General features: G+C 35.2%; 1 protein-coding gene and 1 pseudogene across 11 annotated transcripts in view; one reads left to right on the top strand and one right to left on the bottom strand.

The window, feature by feature from the left end:
* Macrod2 (mono-ADP ribosylhydrolase 2) overlaps window positions 1-26,466 on the top strand; it is a 2,157,923-nt gene that overhangs the window by 365,501 nt on the left and 1,765,956 nt on the right. The window lies entirely within an intron of this gene.
* On the bottom strand, window positions 1,604-3,941 carry LOC106009028 (EF-hand domain-containing family member C2 pseudogene; annotated as a pseudogene).

Below are 26,466 nucleotides of genomic sequence, written 5' to 3'. Positions count from 1 at the left end.
AACATAGTGATTACCCATATATTTTTGTAGAATTAAATTTTTTTCCATCAAGTTTATTGGTACATTTTAGGTATAAAATATAGTTACACTCATCATTGAGATCTTGTACCTTTACATGACATATCTTGGTTCTTATTTTTTCCCCATTCCCCTGCCCTCCCTTCACCCTCTTCACCCTTCGCTATTTACAAAATCTTTGTTTCCATTTGTTTCCTTTTCTCATATTTTTTCTTTTCCCTTCTTTCCTTTCCCATACCCCTCCCACTTTCCCTACTCCTTTAGACCTTTCCTTCCTATTATACAATATCAATTATACATTTTTAAAAAATTACAGTATCAAGATTTAGAGGACATTACAGAATTTTTACAGAATTTAAAAGGACATAGAAAGCATATTACAAAAATCTTTTTTGAAATAAATTTGACAACTTCTATGAAGTACCTTGGAAGACAAATTAATGAAACAAACTCTGGGAGAAATATAAAATTTGACTAGCACCTATTAAAGAAAGTATACTCGTAGCTTGAAAACCTACTCATATGACAACAACAGGCTCATATACATTTTAACTGATAAATTATATCAAACATTTAAAGCAGAAAAAAGGAACACTTCTCCCCTCATTTTAGGAACTCAACATTGTGCTAATACTAAAACTGCGTAAAGATAATAGAAGAGAAAACTATGAACATAAATAAAAATTTGTTTAACAAAACAAACTATTAGAAGTCAGATCTGGCAGTATGTAGAAAGTGGTTTTATTATAGGAATGGCAGTGTTGGTTCAGCACTGGAAGATCCACCCCCATAAGTCATCATTTTAACAAAGGAAAGGAAAAAGCCAAATGATCCTATCAGTAGTTGCAGAAAAAGCATTGGACTAAATTCTACAGCTGTTCATGGTAAAAGCTATCAGGAGACTAGAAGTAGAACAGAACCTTCTCAACAAGTAAGACATGTACTCCATACTTCAGCAAAAAACGCCTTATATGAATGGAAAAGGTACAATGCTTTCTCCTTAAGGTGGGGAACAAGGGCAGATGTGCGTACTCTTCGTCTGTCCATTAAACTTTTTTTTTTAATGAAAAATTAGAGACATTTATTGCTAAATAGATGCACATTGAGGCGATACTCTTAAGTGAAATAAACAGGACACACATGTGTAAATACTGAATAGTTTCTGTAGTGTGAGAAACTGAAAGTGTAAATAAGGACTAAAAGGTATGATAATGTGAAATAGGAAGAAAAGACTCAAAGGGGAGGGGGAAATGGGAGGGGTAGGGGAAAGGAAAGGGAATGGAATTAATATGAGAAAATGAAAAAATGGAAGCAAAGTCTTTGTAAATTAGGGAGGGATGGAGGGGTTGAAGGGAGGGCAGGGGAAGGGGGAAAAATAAGAACCAAGGGAGTATGTCAAGGTGCATATCTCCAATGATGACTGTCATTATATTGTACACCTAAAATGTACCAATAAAATGATATACAAAAAAATGGCAATTTTAATAGCACCAGTACATCAGCAGTATATGATGTTCTGAAAAACTAAAGTGACAAAAGAAAATTAATTGTGGTTTATGGATTTCCATTCAATATCAACCTTGTTTCTTTTTTGTTAAGGAAATTATACCTACTAAAATAAACTTGGCAAAATTAGAGCAGTGAATTAAAGAAAGTTGACTGAAATTGTCATGATCCCTCCTGGTCTAAGCCATATACATCCTTCAGAAGGCCTAAGTTTCTAACGAATTTCACAGGAATAGGTGATGGCATCCCAAACCAAACATCTTCACATCTCTCTTTAATGTAATCTGGGGCTTCCAATTCCGACATTGGATTCATTCTCCAGTTCAGGGCAAGGAAAAATGATTTATAATTTATTTGTCCTTCACTGTCCTCAAACCTGGACAGTAAGTTTTCCAGAAGATCATCAGTCAAAGGAAACCTGTGGCACTTGCAGAGTCTTTTGATGTCTCTATTGGACAATACATTTTTCTTTTCAATCTTCATACACACAGCTAGAAATGAGTCTTTCAAAATGCTCAAACATATTTTTCTTGAGCTTTTCTTGGGCCTGTGCAATTAAGAGATTCACATCTGAACCCATGTCCTCAGACACACGGTAGTGACGTGCAATGGTTAAAATCTCCTGGTCTATGAGCTTATTGACAGTTATATCCAACAACAGGTCTCTGAATGTATTAAAATCCACCATCTTCGTGTGGTTATAGTCAGCAGCTGAAAATATCTTATCTCTCTTGATTTTGATTGTTCTTCTTTCAGCTTTTGTAGGGCGAGTTCAATATTGCTAAATGGGAACCTGTCTACGTTCTTCTCCATGTAGTTTAAGGTGCACTCATCAGCACTGAGCAACACAAATAGGTTGCCATTCACATTCACTTTGGCTCCAACATACAGGTCCTCGACCTTGATATATTCTGAGAGCTCAATTTTAAAGACTTCTTACCCAAACTTCTTCACAAAACTTCTTTTCAGGAACAGCCCAGCTGTGTAGCTTGAATTCCTCTCCATCAGTTCAAACACCGAAAGTATGCCATTGTTGAGAAAATATGAAATAATGAACACCTTGTCTGCATCAACACATTTGGCTGTGATTAGTCTTGCAAAAAAAAAAAAAAAAAAAAAAACAGAGTACATTGCCTATGTTGCCATAGCTATCTTCTTTTGAGAACTTCTTCTGGTAAGTCACAGGCTTGAGGAACAGACAGGAACAGAGAGAATGCTCCTCAGACCCAAAGCCAGTGTAAGGTGGAAATTTCCTTTCTATTTTTGGAGGAGGATGAGGCTTGTATGAAACAGAGGTAAAGTTCTCGATTCCATATTTAGTCTTATAATAAGACTTTGTAAATTCATCACAGTCACAGAGGATAACTTTCCTTCCCCACACATTGATGGTGGCTCCTAAAAACAGGTCACTATCCTTGTAAAATGCTTGGTCTATTTTTCCCAGCTTGTACTTATCCAACATGTAACTATACATTCGCTTGTTGGACAAGCCACCAAACACACTGAGAACTGAACAATCTGTTATCTGGCCTGGCTGATGGAGTCCAGGTGGGCCATACTTGGGTAGTTTACTCCTCCGGAGGAAGAATGACTTAGCATCCCAGCCTGAGTTCTCTGGCAATATTTGTTTGATTTCAACAGTATCATCAGACAAGAAGTAATGCAGGACGAGTTCTCTATGTTCCCCAAACAATGAGCCTGAGTCACCCCACAGGCAGAAGAAATGCAAAACTTTCCTATTGTGCTTCAAAAAACTGTCTCCGGGTGCCAACAGATTCATAGGGATGCAGGGGCTCCACATGCTCCAATGTCTCTTTCTGCATCTTCAAATATGGATCTTGGGGATGCTGTCCTGGGGGATTTAATTTGACTCCTATTTTTCTCAAAAATTATTTTGTGAATTTATCACAATCATAAATCTTGAATGTCCAGCCATAGAAGATGATGTCAGTATTGATACTGAAATCATACACAGTATAAAACTGATCATCATTTGGAGGAGGGAGAGAAATCCGATGATGCTGAATAAAAGTCCCTTGAGTCAGTGCGCTATTTTTCACTTGAGGTTCATATACTTCGATTGTGTCATCTTCGGGGTAGAAGTAGATTTTATAGAATCTGATTCTATATATTTCTTGGCTTTTATCATGCACTTTGTCTTCCAAATAGACATCAAAACATAGAACCTGTCTATCAAAAGCTACCCATGACGGTCCATCAGTTCCTTCTCCTTTCGGGTATATCATGTACTTAGTCTTCACTTTTTGCCCAATAAGTGGTTCTCCACCTATTCCAGGCTTCTCTTCACTCGCCAGCATCCTAACATTGTTGCAAAAGTCCCAATGTTGGGATTTATGGAACTTCTCCTTTCCCGCATTGCGGTTGAAGCTATAGCCAGGCAGCAGCGGCAGGACCATGTGGGCCGGCTGCGGGCTTCCAGGGCGCTTTGTTGAACCCCTGGGTTACCTAGAGATAAGGGGCAGCATCACAGAGGGAGAGGGTAGGGTGAGGTAGGGGCGGGGCGCAGAACCTTCAGGGTGCTCCTAACCCTAACCCTAACCCTAACCCTTGCTATTTTAAAGAAATTTTTCTTTTCCTGGTCACTAATTGCAATCTTATCTTCTATGTCTGAAATTCTGTCCTCACATTGGTTCATACTGCTGCATAAACTTTCAATGGAGTTTTTAATCTCCTGGAAATCTGTTTGCATCTGCTTTATGGATTCCATCTGTTTCCTATGTTGGCATTCCATCATGTTCCTCAGCTCCTCTATTTTTTTATCTGTGTCCACTCTAGATTTATTAATCATGTCTTGCACTATGGGCACAATCTCTGCTGGTATCTGATTTCATTTTTACCAAGTCCTCTTTTGTTGCCAGTTCAGGGAATCCAGGTGGTTGAGTATCAGATTGTTCCATCTTGTTTCCCTTTGGGTTTGCCTTAGGTGATCTGGAAGCCTGGTTTTGAGGCTTTCTTATGCGTCTTCCCATTTCAACAGATGAAGCCTGCTGTGCCTTTGTTGAGGCAACTTTCTGCTCACCCAGTAGTCTTCAATTCTCAGCAAGCCACAGAGCTGCCTTTTCTCTGCTGCTCACTAATACACTAATTCCTGGGTTCAGAAAGGTGGCCTTCTGGATCCCTGAACTGACCTGTTGTCTGGGCAGGCTTCTGGCTGGGGCCTGTGCACACTTGGGATGCTATCTAGGTGTGCCACTGGCTAGAGCCTTTATGTACCTGTTGTCTGGGAGGGTCTTTGGCTGAGGGCTGTGCATCCCAGTTCATGTTTTGTGAGCAAGTTTCTGGCTAGGGTCTCCCGCACTTACTGATGATATTGGGGCAAACCTCTGGCTGTTGCTTATGTCCCTGTGCAGCTCTTTTCTAGTCAGGTGTTTGGCTTGGGCCAGTGTGCCCCAGCCTCTGGGGCTGGGGCGGATCCCTGGCTAGGATCTGCTTCCAGCCGCGCTGCTCTGATCCACACTACTGCTCCCCCAACTAATATGGTCTGGTGTGCCTTTATTGCAGATATTTTCTTCACTTTTCTGGTGGGCTTTTATTTTCATCAAGGGGCCTCAGAGCGGCCCTCTTTCTGTTGTTCACTTCTACTCTATCTTCTCAAGCTCAGAACAATGTCCTTTATGACCCCTACAACTCTGTGGTGTGGATCTAGGTAATGGCTTGGCACAACTGGGAAGCTGGGTGCTGGTGCCCACATGGCTCACCTCCTCAGTTCTCTGGGGCAATGGTATGGTGGCCCAAGAGGGTCACCTCCTCAGGGCTCTGGGTGTAGAATTAAATTTTAATGAATTGAAACTTCAGTCTTTGTTTGTTTGTTTGTTTGAGGCAGGGTCTCCCTTTGTAGTTCAGACTGACCTCTAACTCACACCAATCCTCCTGCCTCAGCCTCCCAAGTGCTGGGATTACAGGTGTGTGCCACCATGTCCAGCTGAAACCTCATTCTTAAAAGGAATGGCTGATGCTGAAAGATAACATTTCAAACCTTAAAAATTGAGCCACTGGCAATTCCCTCTTCTTCCTAAATGTGAGATACACATTTCAGTCCTGGTAAAGCGTGCCAGTCCAGTAGGAGGAAAGTCTCCTTGAGGTAACTTAATACCTGGAATGACTGTCAAGTTATTTGTTGAGATGGCCTGTGGAGTAGACAGATTGAGAAATCATGGGGGCTTGTGAACAGTACATCAAAAAATGAACTGAGGATAATAGAAATGACCAAGAGAAACAGAGGATAAAAGGCTCAGAAGACAGGAATTCTTGCTTCTTCCCACTGCATCTTTTTGACATTTAGGCTTCTTCTGTTCTGTCCATAGTTCACCTTAACCTTTTATTTTCTTTGTACGTGCCCAGCAGAAGTTTATTTTCTAGATCCCATTTATTGACATCTCTGGTTTATCTGCACATTTCCCATCCATTCTCTCTATTTAATAAAGGTCATGTTTATAGCTTCAGTATTGATGGTTTGCCCAGTAAGCCAGGTGTCAGCTTCTGTAAGGTCCAAAAAAAAAAAAAAAAAAAAAAAAATCCCTGCTATAGGACAAAATCCTGTGATTCCACTGATGTATTTGAATTTTCATATATTGGAGTAATGACTTTCAGTCTGCAGAAATATGTGATATGGCAATAAAAATAACATCATATATTGATCACCATAATCTTCATATCACCTAAAGGATGGTAGTTTTTTTTACTCAGGTTTTACAAATAGGGAAACAGGCAAAAATTCAAGAAGCTGGTCCAAAGTCACCTAGTGACTGCTGGAGACAGTATGCTGTGCTCCTTCACATGAGGCATATATAGTACTTGTGGATTAGACTCTGTGCTAGCTGATAGGCTTTTGTGGTAAGCACAGCAGAGAAGTTTCTTCTCTCATATGTTTTGTTTAAGAGTTCTCTCAGAGTACCCCAAGTCCCTGCCCTACCATTCATATCTTAAAAGAGACAATTTTTAAGTGAAACTTTTCTCCTGAAAGCCCCTAGTTAATATCTAGTTTAATTTTTGTATATACATAAACTTCAGACCTCTAGAAAAATAAAATTTACATCTTCTTCAATTTTTGATCTCTTGGGCTACAGGAAAAAAAGACAAGAAAACATTTCTTTGCAAGAGAAGGAGACTTTACAGTAGATTGTATCCTCTTAGCCCAATGAATGGATGCCTATGAATGAGAAACCGATACTGTAATGAAAAATCTGTCTCAAAAAGTGATATGTAAATGTGAAGGTTATATAATTGACCTGAAAAGCATAGATGACAGTAAAATGTGGTTAGAAAATTAAGAAGTGATGACTTTTATTTTTAACTTTAGAAAATGTAAGTGTAGGGCTGGAAATGTAGTTCACCGGTAGAAGCTTTGATAGCATGTGCAAGGTTCTGCACTTCCAAAAAAGTAAGTGCATATAATATAATTATTGATGCCTGTATTTAACAGCCAGCTCATAAAATTCCTGAAAACAGTTAGCTTTTGAGAACCAAAAGGAACTATCAGGCACTTGTTTATATGCAAAGAAAAGTTTGATTAATGTCACCCCAAAGACTCTTGTTTCTTAACTCAGCCCCACCCCTTCACTTGGTGTGTGGACATAGATACTCGGTTTCTCTCACTATACTTTGTAATAAACTGTGACATCAGACAAGTTACCCTCCTAGAACCTCCTTTTTTTTACCCATAAATACTGCTACTACTACTACTATTACTAATCTTGAACCCATATACTGTGCCAATCAATCTTCACAACAAGACAATGCTATAGTTTTTCATTTTACAGCTGTAGACAGAGAAGAACGGAGTTGGTAGGTTAATTGGTAAATGAAAAGTAAGCATTACAGGAGCAAGGGTAATTTGGTCCTAAAACCTTTCATCTTAAAGTTTTAATATATTACCTAAATAAACAGTTATGAAGATAAAATTCCAGCATATTTAATATGCCTAGTATAGTCCCTCATTCCCTTCCTCTTCTTTAGAAAATTAAACTAAGACCAGGAGGTGTCTCAAAAAGGGAACTTTGTGAATGAGGAATGATCTCAATCATGACTGTGCAAACAGACCTTTAAGAATTTAGATGTGCCTGGCACTTCCCATACTAATTAAACCAGAACTATGGGCAACTGCATATGGGTCTCAGTGTTTTTTTAAGTTTCCTGGGTGATTAAAATAATGCTTTCTACCAGCACTGGTGCTAATGGCAGTGTCATATTCCTGTTTGCTGGTACTGTATTGCCCTTTTTTTCTCACAAACACAGGGAGATTACCACATAGAGAGGAACTCCAAATAGGAACTACCTTAATCTAAACAGAAAAATAGGCTTAAATGTATTAACAAGTAACTGCCAGCATTACAGCTTGATTAGAAGTTCTTTATTTTTTTTCCTTAAATTCTTTTATTGGTACATTTTCGGTGTACAATACGTTTACATTTATCATTGGGTGCTTGTACCTGTACATGATGTATCTTGGTTCTTATTTTTTTTCCCCATTACCTATGTGCCCTTCACCCCACCCCCACCCTTCCCTATTTACATAGACTTCGTTTCCATTTTTTTTTCTTTTCTCATAATTTTTCCTTTCCCAGAAGTTCTTTTTCATAAAGGCAATTTCCTACTGACATAGAATTATCTAACTTCATCCTAAAGTGATATAGAACACCACCTAGGATACACTATTGCAGGGAAGGTTCTTATGAATGGTTACTTCTGTCTACTGTATGATTGTGTAGTTTATCCCCATAATTAGTTGTGCAATTTTACTTAAAGAATGATCATGGTGGAATTAATGTATCATTAAATTAGTCACTTCAAAGTGAACAATTGAGTAACATTTAGTACATTCACAATGTTGTGCAACCACTACTTGTAGCTCCACAATATTTTCATCACCTTGAAAGGAAATTCCATACTCTTAAACAATTACTCCCTATTTTTCCTTGCCCTCCTTAACATTCTCTCCAGCTCTTCACAACCACCAGTGTGTTCTTGATCTTTATATAATCCTCTTGATATGCTGTTTGTTGGGTTTGCTAGTAGGTTGAGGATTTTTTGCTAGTATTTTGGTTGAGCAACATGGTTCTGTAGTTTTTATTTTGTATCATATCTTGTCTGCCTTTGGTTCAGAGTAACCCTAGCCTTATAGAATGAGTTAGAAAGACTCTGTCAGTCTTCTATTTCTTTGAAAGAGGTTGGTAAGGTTGTTATGAATTTTTTTAAATGTTTGATATAATTCACTAGTGAAGCCATCTGGTCCTCAGTTTTTCTTTATTGGGAGACTTTTGTTTATGGATTCAATCTCTCTACTAGAGTGTTCTCTTTCTTTTTTAGTCAGTGTTGGTAGTTAGTGTGTTTCAAGGGATTTGTCCATTTTATATAGATTATCTAATTTGTTGATGCATAAGTATGAATAGCATTCTCTTAGAGACATTTTTGTTTCTCTAAGCTTGGTGATAGCTTGATTTTTATTATTATGTTAGTCTCTTTTCTTATTCTGCTAAGAGTTTGTCAATTTTGTTGATATTTTCAATGATCCAATTTTTGTTCTCATTGACTTTTCTAGTACCTATTTTATTTTTCTCTGTGGTAATCTTTATTCTTTCATTCTTCTAGATCTGGGCTTAGTTAAGTATTCTTTTTCTAGTTCCTTAAGAAGTAAGTTAGATTTTTGGTTTCAGAACTTTCTCTGGAAAATGTAGTCATTTAAAGCCATAACTTCCCATATAAATAATTCTTTTTCTGAATAAATTTATTATGTTGTTTCTGTTTTCATTTGTTGAAGATATTTTCCCTTGTAATTTCTTCTCTGATCTATTGGTTAAGACTGTAGCCCCCACAAGGGTGAAAGATGGGAACCAAGAGAGATTATGTAAAGGTGCAAATTTCCAATGATAAATGTCATTATATTGTATACCTAGAATGTACCAATGATTAGAATGAATAATCGATAATGCAAAATAGGAAGAAAAGTTCCAAAGGGGTAGGAGTAGTGAGAGTGGCAGGGGAAAGGAAAGAAAGAAGAGGAAAAATGATGAGAAATGGAAAAAATGGAAATAAAGTCTTTTTAAATAGGGAAGGGTGGAGGGGGTGAAGGGAGGGCTAGGAATGGGGAAAAAATAAGAACCAAGATGCATCATGTAAAGGTTCAAGTTCCCAATGAGAAATGTAATTGTGTTGTATACCTACAATATACCAATAAAAGAATTTAAAAAAAAAAAAAAAAAAGACTGTAACCTCTAGGGTCAGGAATTTAGCTCAGTGGTGCCACTGGCTGCCTCACAAGCAGAAGGTCCCAAATTCAATCCCTGGTACCCCCCCCCAAAAAAAACCCCCCACAAAAAGCAGACTGTAACCTCCATAGTAGCCATACAGTAACTCTGTATTGTTTACTTTTCATGTATTTGTAAATTTTGCAATTTTCCTTATGTTATTGATTTCAAGTTTTATTTCATTGTGATTGGGGAAGACACTGCTAGCTGCAATTTTAGAGACTATTATCAAGCCAAAGAGAAGTACCAAATAAGAGCAAATACAAACATCACAGCCTTTTCCTACCATTTTTAATTTCTTCTTCTTTCTCTTCCCCCTCCTCTCCGTCTTCCTTATTACCTTCTTCCTTCCCCTCTTCCCCTTTCCTTCCCCTTTCCCTTTTCTTCTTTTTCCTCTTCCCCCTTCCTTTTCTTTCTCTTCTCCTTCTCCTCTTTTTCCTTCCCCTATGTCTCTGTGTCTATGTCTCGGTGTTTCCTTGGTTGCTTTCAACCTCTGAGTGTTCTCCAGAGTTCTGATAAAGTCTATTCTGGCAGTCGTGCTTGATTTCTTTATGCCTCTGTGGGAGTGCAGGCTCTGACCTGTCTACTCTGTCATGTTCCCAGCTATCATTTGCAATTTATTTTGGGGTCCTTGTTATCACAGCGCATGACTTATGCTCTTCCTTTAATATAATGTTGATATTTCCATATATGTTACAATTCCCTATTTACCTCTTTTCCCCTTTTTTATTTACAGATATTTATTTTAGAGTATAGGCACTCATAAAATCCGCTATGTACTATAAAGAAGTAGACTTGGTAAATGCATGTTGAAATAGATTCAATTTTTTTTTCTTTCACACAGTTTTGGATTAAATAAAACAAATGATAGTTTTTAGAAATAGTCATTGCATAAGTTTTAAAAAATCTTTTTTTTTTTGGTACCGGGGATTGAACTCGGGTCCTTGAGCTTGCAGGGCAGGCGACGGAACCACTGAGCTAAATCCCCGGCCCCAAGTTTTAAAAAATCTTGACAGCTGAAAATCAGTTTAAATTTTTTCAAAAGCCCGACTTTTTCATTCGGTTTTTGAATACAATGAACTTCCCTTACAAAGTTCAAACAACTTGTTCTATGGTTTGAATTTTTTGAAGAGAAATAATTACCATAGAGTCTTCAAGACATTTTATTAGAGAAAAATAGAAATTAATTTTTCTAAGTCATTTTGAAAATGTTATTTTAGACTTAATGTTAAACCCCTAGTCCAATATTTTACCAGCTAAAGAAGTTAAGAATAACTTTGAGGAAAAGTATTAATGTTTGAGTTGTAATTGAATTTTTATGTCATTAATCTCTTTGAAGAAATAGAAAGAAAAATTAGTAGGAAAAATATTAAGCAATATAAAAATGTGTTAAATAAAGCAAAAGGATAGCTTTTGATGAAACTTCATCCTGGATTATACTAGTAGTGAGACTGAAGGCATTTTAAGGGAAAAATTTTGTTCGGGTTTGGGAAGACAGTGAATACTTGAGATAAACTATTTCCTTTGCCCCAACTTCTTCTCTTTTTTTTAAGAGAAGAGAAAATGTACATAAAGTCTTTGTGTCCCAGGGAGAGGAAGGGAAACACAAAAGGCCATCGAAAGGATGAAATTCCTTATAAGGACTTTTCTGAACCACTTATATTAACTGGTAAGAACTTAGATTTAATTAAATTTTCTGGACTGGTGCTGGGGGTGGGACAATAGTCTGTTTTAGAGATAGAGTGCCAGCTTTAACTTTAACTTTGAATTTCTTGGCCCCAATCCATTTGGTGTCACTACTTCAGAGTTATTTAAATTCAGGATTTTCAATTTAATTGCCTTTCAAGGGACACATAAAAACCATAGTTTCTTTTCCAGGAAACTCTAAAGAATCTCCCTGTGCTTCATTAGGTAAACAATTGGATTTTCAGTAGAGAAATGCAGTCTAAGTGGCAGCCCACTGAAATATGATGGTATAAATGGGCAGGTGAAGACCCTAAAAATTAAACATTATTAGTAACATTTATGTACTTTTGTATACATTTTGAATTCATTGGGGAATTGTTAATTATAGAAGAGACTTACTTCAAGTACTAAAATTAAATATAAAATTCTTGAACTATTTTTCATAAGACATATCAAAAGTTTGTTTTCCCTTTTATGCCTTGTATTTCATAATTTCTACTCTCACATTTTATGATTTTGAGTAATTTGTACTGAACTTCTTTACATTGAATATAGAAAATATTTTTATAAGTTTTAGAAATAATAACTTTGTTCATAATTTGCATTTATCTGAATACTTACCTTTATTCTTGGTTATATATATTTTAATGGTTTTTTGGATAGAATTTAAATTGAGTTGTTCTCCATTTACATATCTGACTAGGGAACAGTTACTATATTGAGATTATTGAAAATAATAAAAACCTAAAACAAAGTAGATGAAGTAGCTTTTATAATGTTTGTGGTATTCCTGCAGCACAGAAGCTTTGACAGATTACCTTCAACTACAAGCCTTTGGTCCACAGGTTTTCTCTTCTTGGATTACTCTTCACATTTTTCTTAATCTACTCAATTCCTTCCTATTTAGATTTTAGCTGAGGCATCAGTTACTCCTGAATGCCTTCCCTGACCTCCCGACCACATCAACTCCCCCTGCTTTGATATATTCTCATAACATGTTCCTCTCCTCTGTGGCCTTCATAATAGTTTCCAGTTTAACTTCTGTGTGATCACTTGATCAATGTCCATCTCCCTGACCACATGGGATCTCCAGGTGTCAGAGATCTTGCCTGATTTTACTCAGTGTTGTACTCATTGAGCCCTGCATAGGGCCAGGTACAGAGGCAGCTTCCAGTAAGTACCTGCTGTTAAATGACATAAAATATGGTTTCCTGAAACACCATTATATGCTGTCCTATTTTATGCTGTCATGAGAACTTAAAGTAATTTTACTAGAAAATAAAAGTTAATAGCATGTATGAAATATAAATATTTCTATGATGTTAAGTTGCTCATCCATTCACCATTTATTCATTCACTGTTCCTTTATGCTCACTCGAGCCTTACTCAGTTGGCTATTGTCTTGTTTTTTTTATGCTGTATAATAAATTATTCCAAAACTTAGTGTCTTAAAACAACAAACATTTTGTTACTTCTGGCAGATTCTGTGAGTCAGGAATTTAGACCGAGTGCATGCATGAACCATCTCTGTTCCATGTGTTTTCTTACTGGAGCTGAAACCTCTAAGTAGTGTCTTCACTTACCTTTTTGGCTCCCTACAAGGATGCCTGGAACATCTTGACTCAGGCTGTGTGAGTGGAGCCTGTTTTCTCCTTGTCTGTTGGGTTTCTTAATCTCTATGTAGTTCCAGACTTCTTAGTCCACGTAGCTACTTCATGTGGTGTTTTCAGAACAGTAATTTATTTTTTTCATGTCAGCTCAGGGATTCTAACAGTACAAAAGTAGAATCACCATGCTGTGTTCTATTGGAGTCATATGACAGCCCAACTTAAGAGGGAGGTGCTAAAAATGGAGCTGAATACAATGACATTGGTTTATTGAGGGTGCCAAAGAACAGTTTACCACAGCCTTTGTGATAAAAAGTAAAATGATATTTGTTGTCAGTGAACAGGTAGTACACTGGGGAATCGTTAATTATGATAAGGAAGTTGATAATTATGGGAGCAATCTGTCATAGTTATTAAGAATGTGGGCTTTGGCCAGACCTGTGTTTGACTTCTGCCTCATCACTTAGTTTCCTAGCTCTCTGAGTCCTAATTTCCTATCTGTTCAATTACTTACACAGTTCTGACAGTCTTTATTGGAAAAAGCATGTTACAGTTAATAGAGAATACATATCTTTTTCAAATATAGGGACTTTCATAAACTGACAGTAAAGGAAATCTTATATAGCTTCATTTTTAATGGCAATACATTAATTTAAAATATGATGATAATAGGGTGGCTACATATTTCTATCTGCTTGGGAAGTTATAATATGTAAAATATATTCATATATAATTTCTGTAATGAGAAAATTGAAATAGAAATAACAAACTAGAATGAAAGAAATCTACACTATCACATATCAAAAACTATGCAAAACAGTTTTAGAGGTAAGCAGAGGAAAATATATAATCTCAAATGTATTTATTAGAAAGCAAGAGTATAAAAAGGAACAAGATGGGCAAAATAAAACAAAGGAAAGAAACTAAATAAAAGTTAAAGTTGAATAACAGAAAACAAACTAGAGATGAGAAGGAATATGAGTTCAGCCTAGGAATTAAGAAAGTATTAATAGGATGCTATTATACCTGTGCATTTGAGAATCTGGATGAAATATATAATTTCCTAAGAAAAGAATTTATCAAAGACATTGAGAGATCTAACTAAATCAACTATAGAAGAAATTGAAGAAGTGGTTGTTTACATCATTTATCTTTATAATCCCTTTGGATGGATTTATATCAATTATCCAAGATAGCAAAAGAAAACCACAAATTGTCAGTTTTCAAATTCTAAAATTTGTAAGTTCAGTATATTCCATTCATTTACAAATCAAGGCCATCCTTTTCATGGTCACTTCTTATGTTCAACAATCCCTCACAAACTCCTCCACTGAATTTCCACAAGAAGGCTCTAACCTCTTAAAATTATATTTGCATGAGTCTTCTTGCATTGCTTTAATACCATAGGAATGGAACCAGGAGTGATTCCATGTGTACTGCATGCCTGAGTTTGAGTGAAATCCTCTGTTCCAGGAGGTGGGACTCTGTAACCAGGTTCTTGGCACAGCTCACTCTTCCTCACACTTAGGACTTCCACAGTGCAAACGCTCCATATCATCCTGGAGTTTTAGTATGTTTTCTCAATATTTTCTTTTAATTTACTGGTTAGATACTTATTTCTACTACTGTTTATCTCTAAGTTCAACACATACCAGCTTTTCATAGTTAGCAAAAGCTAAAAGAAAACCAGACAAAGATAGAACACACCTATGTGAAAACTATTGAACAGTCTTAGTGAAGGACACTGTTGTAGGTATCTTAAATAAAATATTAGCAAATTACATCTAGTAGTGACTTACTCAGACAGCAGTGTGACTGTGTTTCAAGATAGAAACCTAAATAACCTAAATGAACTAAATAAACCTAGATAAACTATGTTTCAAGATAAATAACCTAGATAGTGAATGTAATTTCAGAATAAAATGTGGTGTAGAAATTGATATAGTGTGTCTTGTGTCTTTTTTAGTATTACATTATTATTCATTCTTGGCTAAAACTGATCAGATTTTGAATGTATTAGAGAAAAGGAGCATATTAAATTGTTTGCTTTTCTAATTCAGATCTTCTCAAACTTTAGCAAGCTTCCAGCCTTCCCTGACTCTCCTGACTCTATTGCTTATTTTCCAGCCTTCTGATAATATATTCCTGTTTTTTGGAAGGTTCCGTGAGGTGTTTCTCATATAATGGCAATCTACTTAGGCTTTCAAAAGTTTTCAGCCTAAGATTTAATTATAACTAGTTCATATCTAGGCAGAAAGAGACATAATCAAAAGATTTCATTTGTTGTATTTGCTGTAGTATATTCTTTAGTGGTTGTGCCTGATTTTACCATGGCTTTATTCTCAGTGTCCCAGTGTACTTGGTTCAGAACCAGTCTGCTTCCTGGGGCATACTGTCAAAATTCATTTATAATGATCCATACTTGCATTTACTTTTTTTAAAGTTTTCAAGTCTTTTGCCATTCTAAAGGCTAATTAAGCCTACTAGAGACTCATAATGTCTCTAAAGTACACATGGGACAAAAAAAAAATCACTGATATACCTTTTTTTTGGTACTGGGGATCAAACTCGGGTCCTTGCGCTTGCGCAGCAGGTGGCAAAACTACTGAGCTAAATCCTGGGCCCTGATATACCTTTCTTGATAGATGTGTAGATGAAAGATGAAAACATAAAGCAACAAGTGGCAGCTGTTCTTTTTATAGTTCTGCATTTTTTTTCTTGGTACCGGGGATCGAACTCAGGACCTTGCGCTTGCAGGGCAGGAACCGTGCCGCTGAGCTAAATCCCTGACCTGGCAGCTCTGCTTTTTGAGACTTTCCAAACTGACATGTGAAAAACACAGAGAACTAATGTTCTTGCTTTTCCATGTGATAATATATTTGGAAAAATGTGGTACATAGATATGTTTATTTTCTCTTCTATTTTAAATAGGAGATAAAATTCATTTGGGTTATTATACCTTCTTCCAGAGATTCTTTAGAACAAAATAGATTATATTAATAATATAAAAATAGTAACAAATACTAAAGTAATAACAAATCTTGTGAATAGTCTAGTATTTTTGAGAATGTGTTTTAAAATTGAGTTTGTAAGGTTACTATTTGAATTTTCTTTGCTGGTGTGGAAAATATCAAAGTTTACTATTTTTCTGCAGATGCTACTGTGACCCTTGCACAAATAAATGATCACCAAGTAAATTTCCCCATTGCGTTAGAACCAGAAATAATCAAGGTCTCAGGATAAATATCCATAAAGCAATACATGCTTTTTTGTGGAAAAGGTTAATCTAAACTATTATTGGCATAATTAAGAATTCTTCAGAATAGAGTTTCACAGTTTATGTGATGTGATGCTCTAATTATGCAGTGTGAGTGCACCTGACTGTGAGGAGGTGCTTACAGTTAGTTAGTAGTAGGTACCCTTGCATGGTGCTACACTAGCTCCGCGTGTGCATACATGCTCATTGTTTCATTTATTATAGGCTGTTCTTAGAGAATATGTGCTACAAATAAATATTGTGTGTAGGCAGTTTAATAAATATCAGAGTAAATGATTATGAATTGTTAATAAAAATTCCTGTGTAATGAAAAAAATCAACATCTTACTATGTTGGTATTTTATCCCTGTAGTCAAAACAGGAAACTGCAGATCCAATTATTTATTGGTAATTGAGTAGAGCTTGAAAATGTATATTGTATTATATCTATAAAATGTAATGAATATTATATTATTAAATGTTGCATGGTAATTGTATTTTTATATCCAATTTCCTTAGAGTTTAATGAATTGATTTCTTTGCATTTTTACAATTTCTAACAAAGTACTATTCTAAAAATTCTTGTAGATTAAAAAATTTAGCTAGTTTTCCTAATATACAAAAAGCTTCAGTACAAATGACCTGCTGACCTTAATTCCCAGGAAACTGTCACGTTACTTCTTTACCCTTTTGTCCCACTTAACAATGGGACCCAAAATACTGCCAAGCTTCAGAGTTTCTCAGCATTGTAAGGTCAAGCTTTGGTCACCATAGTTACAGTTTCGATCTGCAGGTCAGGGGTCAAATAGATTAATGATGTCAGACACATCTTTAAATGTTTCTAACACTACTTCACCATGCAGTAAACAGCTGAGCATATTTGATATGACAAAGGTAGTCTTCATCCTTGGTAATAAGATCTTTGCAGACATCAGATAGCAAGGAATTTCTTATGAGAAATTGTAATATTGTGTTGCACAGTCATCAAGAATAGTTGGTTGGCTATTACATTTGTAACATAATACACAGACTGAAAAATAAAGCATGCTAAACAGTGCAGATTATACATTTCTGAACATGTCTATGGGTTTTGTCTGTCTGAAGTTTCATCAGTTTAATTGATTATCTGCCTATTCATAAAAATAGGTGTCTTCCTTCCTTTATTCATTTGTGCCTAAGTATGACAGTAGATGGAAAATAGAAGCTTTCTCATTAGAAATATATGTGCTTGTGTGTGTGTGTGTGTGTGTGTGTGTGTGGCTAACATGTGCTATCTTTTCTCTTGATTTAGAAGTATGCATTTACAACATTACATTTTATTTTTAAAAAGTGTTTTTGGGAAACCTTACTCATGTTAGAACTCAGATTTTCCATCTGTATTTTCTTCTAAACACCTCTTTTATGGCCTCAGATTATTTTATAGATCTTGGATTCTACATTCAGTTTTTCTTTCCAGAAAGGAAATTGTTTCCTCCATTGTGAGTCACAGTAAAGGAGAAAAAAAACCAAACTATTGACATGAGCACTACTTCTAGAAAAATTGAAATGTTAATTTTTTATAAATAAGGAACACTCTATAAATAATTTTAAATAAAAAACACAGAAATACAATTAAAAACAATGAAACAAAAATGTTAATTGGGATAAGTTTAAAATTATTATTAAAATATACTGAAATAAATTTTTAAAATCAGTGAATGTGTCTTTCAAATATGAACTTTACTACAGAATATTTTTTTTAAAAGTTCTAGCAATATAGAATTTTGTAGCCAGTAGACAAAAATGTGTTTAATTAATTAGCAGGCTTAGGTTAAATTAAACTTTAAAGGATGCTCTGTTTCCAAAGGTTTTGTTTCCCATGGGTATTTTGTGCAGCTGTAAGACTTTAAGCTTGGTAGAGCATTTGCTCTTGATCACATACTATAAAGGTAGACAAAGAAGAGAGCTGGGAGGTTTGGCAGCTGGGAGGTGTTAATATGGAATTTAATAGAAAAGAAGAAGGGGATTGGGGCTTTTCTAGGTGAAACAGTGATTGGCAGTTGGGAGGAGGAAAGAAGTCCTGGAGTCTGAGAAAAGCTGGTAGTTGAGTTACCTGTAAGTTTCAAATGACAAGTTAGCTTTCATGTGAATGAATGGATTTTCTCCAGTTTTACTTTCAATTCAGTGAAAATCATTGCCTTGTAATTGTGGAAACCAACTACTCAGCAAAGACATTAATTGCTGACCTGTTTGGCAGCACTTAGGGACATTGGTTCAACAAACTGATGGAGTATTCTATTTGGTCATCATGCTGGGAGAATGACAAATCAATATTTAACTACCTTTTGACTAAGCCACACCACTGAAATACTGGTATTCTATAAGATTACTTATTTACACATAAGAAGTGTCCTAAAGTAAAAGAAAAATGATTTATTTTAAATGTAAGAAAATTTTGAATTTGACTAAAATATCAGGTTGAATTCTGACTTTCAAAATCTGAAATAACATTCTATTTCTGTAAAAGAAGATATGTGCCTTGCTTTTAGATTTTTTTGGGCCTGAACATTATTGAGGTGAGTAAACCAGCCAACACTTATTATATTAATATCTATCAAAACATGAGATTTTGTGGTACATTTTATTTACTCTCCATCCTTAAAATATTTTCTTGTTTAATTTCCATGTCTTCTATTTATTTTAATTTTGTCAGTTTATATATTTATACTCTTGGCAGTGCATTGGCCAGAAATGTACTTATTTTGCTCCTTAGCATAATTGCAGCTATGTCCTATTCTGGGTGCACATTAAAATCACCAGAAAATAATGTCCAGGCCACCTAAGACAATTTGAAATAGTGGACTGGAAATATGTACCCTCTGAAGCCATACTTCTGGGCTGTGGTGCTGCCACTTAATAGGTGTGATGTTGGTCAAATAACCTAATCTCCATGTGTCTGTTTCCTTATCTATAAAAGAGAATTTTGTTTCTTAATCTGAAAAGTTTTGTGAAAATTTACTGGAATAAAATTTACCCTGCCTCTAGTATATAGGAGACATTCAACAAAAGATAATAAGTGATAATAATAAATATCATGCTCTCCAATTACTTTTCTGTGAGAACCCAGGAAAATAACTTCGGTTTTTCAGCTCCATTTCTTTACCAACAGGATGTAATTATAATACTGATCAATCTCCAAGAGTACTTGTGAGGGTCAAATTTTGGGCATGCATGTGAAAGTGCTCTGAAGAGTGGAACGCAATGTAGACTTCTCAAACATAGCTTTTACTCTTATTGCTAAGGCTGCCAGTATGAGGCTCAAAGAAAACACCATCAAAATTTGAAGCTGTTTATGTGGAACATTCATTACTTCATTTACCATTTCCTCAGAAGGCTTCCTGGAATGCTCTAATGAGTTGCAGACCACACCATCACCCTGGTGTTATTGAATACTTGGAGTGACAATATCTGTGAAGATTTTTTACCACCTTGTCCTGTCAATATATATATATATATATATATATATATATATATATATATATATATATAGGTACTGAGGATTGAACTCAGGACCTTGCGCTTGCGAGGCAGGGGGCAGAACCACTGAGCTAAATCCCCAGCCCTAATAAATGAGGTTTATTTTTGTTTTTGTTTTTGTTTTTTTGGGTACTAGGGATTGAACTCAGGTCCTTGTGCTTGCAAGGCAGGCGGCAGAACCACTGAGCTAAATCCCCAGCTGTCCTGTCAATATTTAGAATGTCTCAATACTATCTATCACATAGACTTAATGCAAACTTGAGGATTTTCTTTGACTTTTCCCAACTGTACACATCCCTCCTGGCTACAAATGCCACTTCTTTAGAAGAGATAAATTGTCCTGAGGCCATTTCCTGGCTCCTTGGTATTTCTTTACCTGCAGATCATTTTAGAAGCCTATATGGAGTCAGACACCAACTATTTTAGATTTGAGTAGAGTGGCCTACCTCCTATAATTTTGCTTTATTCAATTTATATTGCCCTTACCATATTCTTTTATACTTGTATACTCTGTTTTTGTTTTTGCAATGAGCATAACTTTGTTTTGTTAATTCACATTCTGGTGATCTATGTTATATATAAAGTGCCATACCAATATTAAAACAGAAATACTAAACTTGCTGGAAGATACGTTAGGTAGAACTGTTAAAGACACTGGCATAGGAAAAGACTTTATGAACAAATCCTCAGTAGCATGGGAACTAGCACAAAGAATCAACAACTGGAATCTCATCTTATTAAAAAGCTTCTGCATTGCAAAAGAAACCACCAGCAGAGCTAACAGACAACCTACAATGTGGGAAAAAATTTTCAGCAGCTGTTCCTTAGACAAAGGTCTACTATCTAGAATATGTAAAGAACTCAAAAAAAATCAACTCCCCCAAATTTAAAGACACAATTAAAAAATGAGCATCTGAAATGAACAGACATTTCTCAAAGAAGTAAAAGCAACAAATAAACATATGAAAAAATGTTCAGCATTCAAGAGATGCAGATGAAAACAACACTGAGATTCCACCTCACCAAAGAAAGAATGGCCGCTATCAAGAAATCAACCAATAACAAATGCTGGCAGGGGTGTGGGGAGAAAGGAACCCTTCTCCATTGTTGGTGGAAAGCAGACTGGTGCAACCACTGTGGAAGTCAATATGGAGATACTCCAAAAAACTAGGATTAGAGGTCCCATTTGACCCAGCTATTCCCCTGCTGGGTATCTTCCGAAAAGAATTAAAAGAATCATACCACAGTAATATATGTACATACATGTTTATAGAGGCACAGTTTGTAATAACTAAAGCTTGGAAACAGCCCAATTGCCCATCGACTGGAGACTGGATAAGAAAATGTGTTTTTTTTTCTTTATAAAATGGAGTACTACTCAGCCATAAAGAAGGAGAAACTAGAGACTTTTATAGCTAAATGGATGCACATTGAGGCCATACTCTTAAGTGAAATAAATAGGACACACGTGTAAATACCAAATAGTTTCTCTGGTGTGAAAAACTGAAAGTGTAAATAAGGATCAAAATGTATAATTGATAATGTGAAATAGGAAGAAAAGGTCTAAAGGAGTAGGGGAAGTGGGAGGGTTAGAGGAAAAGAAAGAAGGGGAAAGAAAAAATATGAGAAAGGAAAAAGATGGAAACAGAGCCTTTATAATAGGGAAGGGTAGAGGGGGTGAAGGGAGGGCAGGAGAATGGGGAAAAAATAAGAACCAAGATACATCATGTAAAGGTGCAAGATCCCAATGTTAAGTGTAACTGTATTGTATACCTAAAATGTACCAATAAACTTAATGAAAAAAAATGAAGTACCTTATTAAATATTGCTAAAACTTAGTTATTACCTTTGAGTATATAAACAAACAATTCTGTGGCCATTCCAAAGTTAAGGCTCCAAGTGATTAAATTGTCATATTTTCCAGTAGTATTGAGCTTTAGTCCATGATACACATTCACAAGAATATAGGCTGTGTGGTATTTTGTCTTGTAGTGAAATAATTCTGTGTGCATTTCGTATTTTACCTAGAACAAATAGTAATGTTTTTCAAACTAAATGTACATCAGAAGGTTGGGCTTATTTAAACACAGATTGCTAGATCCCACCTCAAGAGTTTCTGATTTGGTAGCTCTGGCATGAGACCTGAGAACGAACATAAAAAAAAAAAAAAAGTTTCCAACCCACGCTGCTATTGCTTTGGGGACCATAGCACTTATGGGATAAGTGCTAAGGTACATTGTAAAGATCCCCCCATAGGTGTCAAGCACTTGTGTTGTAATTGTTAAGTACATATCTGACAGTAAAGAAATGTCTCAACTCCTTTTATAGGCACATGAAAATGTTTGTTGTGGTTTATTTGGTAATTTGTGAGACTTTAGCCATCTAATTCATCATCAGAATTGCATAAGCTCTTGATTCTAATTGAGAGATGCTACTAGTTTTTCCTCACTTCATCTCCTATGCTTCAGCATGCTAGTCCTCTTTTTTGAAAATATGGTTAATATCTGCCTTTCTGTTCATGGATGTTCAGTTGCAAAAGCATTCCCACAGTTGTCCTCCTTATACTACACATTTTCTCTTTGGTCCATTTCCTCTACAGAAAATGTTTTCAAACACAATTTCCATGACTTCCATGAAGCAGGTTGCTTTTTCTTGGGTTAGACGTAGAGTGATTTTCTCCAAATTAATTTTATCTAAAACCTCAGATGTGGTTCTCTTCAAAGACTTTCACAAATAATAGTAAGGACTGGCCCTGGTGCTTCATATGTGCCAGGGGCAAGTCTAAACACTTTAGAAATATTAACTCTTTTAATTTTCATAGTAATCCTAGGAAGAAAGTATTTTATCTCTATTTCAGAGAGAAGAAATGAAGGAATACACACATTAAGTGAACTTACCAAAGTCATATAATCACAAAGAGGTAGAGCTGCGATTGAAATCCAAGATGATTTGCTTCAGAATCTGTGTTGTTCATCTGCAGAGCATGCTGCAAATTTTCACATCATATTTATTATCAATTAACAGTTATTTTTGGTTGACATTTTAACAGCTTTAGCATTATATGTGATAATTTATTTAAAGAGTAAAATGTAATATTTTTATATATTAAATTTTTTAATTGCAAGAAATATGTAACATAAATTTACCCATTTTAACAATTTTTAAGTGTATAACTTAGTGAGATTTATATTCACAATGTTGTGTAACTATCACCACTGTCCATTTTCAAAGTTTTTTGTTTACTATAAATAGAAGCTCTGTAATCATTATAATAATTCCCTATTTCTCTTTCACTCCTACCTCCTGGCAACCTCCTGTTTACTTTCTTTCTTTTTTTTTTTTTGGTACCAGGGATCAAACTCGGGACCTTGCGGTTGAGAGGCAGGCGCTGGAACCACTGAGCTAAATCCCTGACCCCTCCTGTTTATTTTCTGTATTTATGAATTTATGTATTCTGGATATCTAATTTAAGTGGAATCATACAGTATTTATTTTATCATGTCTCATTCATTTTGCTTAGTGTGACTTTTTAAGGTCTATGTTGTAGCATGTATCAGAATTTCATTTGTTTGTAATACTGGATAATAATCTGATGGATATGTGATATATATACCACATTTCTTTATTCATCCATTGGTAGACACTTGGGTTGTTTTTACCTTACAGCTGTTGTGAATAATACAGCAATGAACACTGGCATTCAAGTATCTGTTTGAGTCCTTGCTGTCAGTTGCTTTGGATGTATACCTAGAAGTGCAGTTGCTAGAATATATTGTAATTCCCCATTGAGTTTTTTGAGAAATTGCCAAACCATGTTCTATAGTGGCTGTACCATTCACATTTATACTAGCATTGTATGAAGATTCCTATATTTCAATATCTTTGTTACTATTTTTTAAATTTTAGCCAATCTTAATAGGTGTGATATGGTATCTCATTGTAGTTTTGATTTTTATTTCCCTAATGAAGTTGAGCATCTTTTCATGTGCTTATTGGGTATTTATGTATCTTCGGAGAAAACTCTATTCAAGTCTTTTGCATGTTTTTAAGAGGGGAAGTGTTCTTGATGTTCAACATTTACCTGATATGTGACTTGAAAATATTTTCCCTATTCTATAGGTTGTCTTTTTATTTTCTTCATATTTCTCAATACACAAAGTTGTTAATTTTTTTCTTTTGGTACCAGGAATCAAACTTAGTAACTTGTGCTTGCAAGGCAGGTGCGGCGCCACTGAGGTAAATCCAAAGTTGTTAATTTTAAAGATGTCCAATTAATCTATTTTTCTTTTGTTCCTGTGCTTTTTGTGTCATATCTAAGACTCCATTGCCAAATGCAAGATCATTAAGATTTATCCTTTTGTTTTCTTCGAAGAGTTTTTGGAGTTTAAGCTCTGCTATTTAGGTTGTTGATCCACTTTGAGTTAATGTTTGTGTATAAAGTGAAGTGGAGAACTCTACTTCATTCTTTTGCATGTAGAAATCCAGTTGTACCATTTGTAGAAGAAGCTTTTCTTTCCAATCAACCATAGATGCATGAATTTATTTCTGGTGTTAAACCTATTCCATTGATCTATGTGTCTATCCTTATGCTATTACCACATTATTTTGGTTATTTTAGCTTTGTGATAAGTTTTAAAATAAGGAAGTATGAGTTCTCCAACTTTATTCTTTTTCAGAATTGTTTTGTTTATTCAGGGCTAATTGAAAATCTATTTTATGTTATGCTTTTGTACTACTGATATTCAGTGTTTACTTGTTCATTCTTGGAATTTTTCTTTCAGATTATATCCATATAGTGCCTATCATTTTTTGCAAGCTACTTAATGTCCTGATTTATAACTCTGCTAGTATAAGTATGTTCTTCCTTATGTACAGTTCCCAACTAAACCGAAAACCTGTCCTGACCAGATCTTGCTTAGAATCAGAGTCTGATCTGGATTGATATGAGGCTATTTGGCCTTTAAAAGTATTTTTTTTTGGCCTAAAATGAACATTCATATCTTTTGCAATAGAACTATTCATATATTTTGATAGATGATGTTATATAAGATCTCACATGGTATATTATATGCTATATATGTTTACGCTGTATTTCCTTTGTAAAATGGGAGTGATTTAGATTCTTGATGCACAAAGATTTTACACAAGTGATTGTATATATATATAGTGTGTGTGTGTGTGTGTGTGTGTGTGTGTTACTGGGGATTGAATCCAGGGCTGAACTGTATTTCCAGCTCCTTTTTATTATTTTATTTTTGCGACAAGGTCTCCTTAAGTTGCTCAGGCTGGTTCTGAACTTGCAATCCTCTTGCATCAGCCTCCTGAGTAGCTCAGATTATGTAGTGTGTGCCACCAGGCCATCTGATTTGGATTATATATTTTTGAGATACATAAAGAAGAAAAATCCCCAACAGAAGTATTATAGGTCCTCTATTGAAATAGTCTTAGAAAGTTTGGTGTTAGTATTATATTTTTTCAATGTCATGAATGAGTAATTATTGGCATAAAAACTTTAGTGGAGTGAAGCCAAGTACATTGGACATAATTTTTTACCTAACATTATTACTTAGAGTAAACAATGCACATTATAAGAAAGAAGATAATGGTCATAAAGAGTAATGTGGGTAGTGTTTCTTGTATTTATCCCTGCATCCCTGAACAAATTCTCTGTGTCCACTATGATTATATAAAAACACAAAACTAAGATTTTCTTTCATAAAAAGAAAGCATTCTACATTCAGCCTACCTAATTCCATCCTATGATAGGATTTGTAGCCTTCACTGGCATCAAATCAATTTTTTAATTCACACTACTTACATAATGAGAGGAATAAAGATAGAGATACTTGTCTCAACTGTTTAGTTTCACGAACCAAATAGGTTTTAGAAATCCTGGCTCTGAAGAAAATGGTCATTAGTTTTCAAAAACTAAACTTTAGTGATAAAAAGGATAACGCTTCATTTGTTTTGGCACCATGTATGCTATAATAAGATTGATCCTGAAAAGGTCAACATGGATTACTGAATAGGAGTAATGTACAAATTTGTCAAGTATTTTGTGTTTCCCAGATAATTTTCAAACTTCAATCAGTTTTGAACCACATTCAGAATTTTTGCCATGACTGAGGAATGTTATATTATTATTCATTTGGAACTATTTTTAATCTTGTTTCTAAAAAATTAAATTTAAAAAAGGAAATTTTGTATAATTATCATAAAAGAAAAACCCATATTTTTCAAATAAATATATAACTACCAAAATTAAACATGTGCCTATGATTGCTATCTAAAATGAATTGAAACCCCCAGAAAACAAAATGCCAGAATATTGCCCTAAGTTGCAAACAGGAATTTGAGACACCTTTGCTGGGAAAAATGGAGAAAACCCCACACAGTTTTCCCCAAGTTTATGACCAGGAATGCATTATTGCCTTCTTTTAAGAACAGTTAAGTACCAAAGAAGAGATTGCTACAAAAGTCCACATATATTTCTCGCACTCCTCATTGTATGGAAGCTGTCTACCTGTCTGCTGCCCAGACTGAAATCTAGAGTACAAACTTCTCTTAGCCATTTTTGTAATCCCATGCCCATTACATTAGCAAGAAAATGGTA

Source organism: Heterocephalus glaber, unplaced genomic scaffold, assembly GCF_053883595.1.
Source record: "Heterocephalus glaber isolate CG9 unplaced genomic scaffold, H.glaber_assembly_v1.0 deba00001532, whole genome shotgun sequence".
In the NCBI taxonomy this organism is placed as follows: Eukaryota; Metazoa; Chordata; class Mammalia; order Rodentia; family Bathyergidae; genus Heterocephalus; species Heterocephalus glaber.
Note: the sequence above shows the minus strand (reverse complement) of the source record. Positions and strands in the feature narration are given on the sequence as shown.